Source organism: Arvicola amphibius, chromosome 2 (assembly GCF_903992535.2).
Source record: "Arvicola amphibius chromosome 2, mArvAmp1.2, whole genome shotgun sequence".
In the NCBI taxonomy this organism is placed as follows: Eukaryota; Metazoa; Chordata; class Mammalia; order Rodentia; family Cricetidae; genus Arvicola; species Arvicola amphibius.
In genome coordinates, this window is record NC_052048.2 from 17,758,090 (window position 1) to 17,760,080 (window position 1,991).

Below are 1,991 nucleotides of genomic sequence, written 5' to 3' on the forward strand. Positions count from 1 at the left end.
GCTACCAAGGTCCTGATGAGGAGCAGAAGGAGCGAGAACATGAGGGAGAAAGTCAGGAACGAGAGGGGTGCGTTCACTCATGGAGACGGTGGGACAGAACTAATGGGAAATCACCAACTCCAGTTGGAATGGGACTGATGGATCATGCGACCAAACCTGTCTCTCTGAATGTGGCCAACAGCGGGGGCTGACTGAGAAGCAAAGGACAATGGCTCTGGGCTCTGATTCTTCTGCATGGACGGGCTCTGTGGGAGCCTTCTCAGCTTGGTCGATCACCTTCCTGGACCTGGGGGGAGTTGGGAGGACCTTGGTCTTAGCATAGAGTGGGGAACCCTGATGGCTCCTTGACCTTGAGAGGGAGGGAGTGGAGGTATGGGTGGAGGGGAGGGGAGGGAAAAGAGAGAAGGAGGGGAGGGAAGGGGGAGGAGGAGGGGAGGGAGGGGGGAGGAGGAGGGAAGGAGATGGAAATTTTTAAATATAAAAAAATAAACCATGAAAAAGAAAAAAAAAGAATACAAAGGCTGCCTGCTACTCTGTATTGACTATTTTCAGAATGTTCAACCACGTGCCTCCTTCTGTAATCTACATAACAATAGCTCTTAGGATCAAGGTTTCTCTTTCTCTTTCAGCAATTTCTTTCTTTATTTCTTTCTGGAGATTTTAAAGGACTCCCAGTGGGGATCAGAAACACTCATGCCTTGACTAGGTCTTCATCAGATCCCTTTCCAACTGTCATAGTGATACATTCAAGAGAGAATTTTGAACACATCTCTCTTGCAAAAAATCCACTAAATTTTCCACAGGTAACTCTTCACTAGATTTAAATTGTATACCTTAGACTCTAAATAATTGCATGCCCCTCACATAACCTTATCTCTTTTTTCTCAAGCTCTCTGTCTCCATGCTCTCTCTAAATCTCTGAGTAGAAAACTGATTTTACTCAAAATATCTGACTAAATTATTTTATTACTCTCTTTGCCTTTATTTCTTTCACAAAGAAATTGCCACCAATAAGCAAATAAACATTGGTTGTTATTTGCATGGGTGTAGATCCTGGGACATATAACTTCCTAGATTAAATTTCCTCAGCCAAATCCTCTTCCAGAAAGTTCCATGAACCTGGGCTTATACCTTCTTGTTGAAGGAGAGATTGAGAGAGGTGGGCCTGATTTTCATTCCAGCCAACAGGCTAGCTTACATCCAAAATAACTGCACAGAAACCATATTCATTTAAACCCTGCCTGGCCAATTATCTCTAGCCTCTTATTGGCTAACTCTCACATCCTGATTTAACCTATTCCTACCAATCTGTGTAACACCACGAGATCATAGCTTAACAGGAAAGATTCAGCCTGTCTGACCTGAAAGCTCTATGGCAGCTCTCTGTCTGTCTGCCTAGTTCCTCCCATTATTCAGTTCTCTTTTCCACGCCTACCTAAGTTCTGTGCTATTAAAAATCCAAGGCAGTTTTTACATTCAACCAATGAAAGCAGCTCATAGACAGAAGGACCTCCTACACTACCTTCTCACATTTTTTTTTTGTTTTTTTGAGACAGGGTTTCTCTGTAGCTTTGTAGTCTATCCTAGAACTATTGCTAGTAGACCAGGCTGGTGTGGTAAAAGGCCACTTGTTTTTTTCCCAGCTGTTCAGCCCTGAAATAATCACACAGAAACCATATTATTTGCAATACTGTTTGGACAATAGCTTAAGTACATTTGTGGCTAACTCATATATCTTAATTTAACCCATTTCTATTAATCTGTGTGTCACCACATGTTTGTGGCTTACCAGGTAAGGTTATAGCATCTATCTCTGGTGGGGCTACATGGCTTCTTTCTGACTCCACCTTCTTTCTCCCAGCATTTAGTTTAGTTTTATCTGCCTAGTTGTGTTCTGCCCTGTTATAGGCTCAAGCCAGCTTTCTTTATTCATTAACCGTAATCACAGCATACAGAGGGGAATCCCATATCACCTCTCCTTTTCTGTTTAA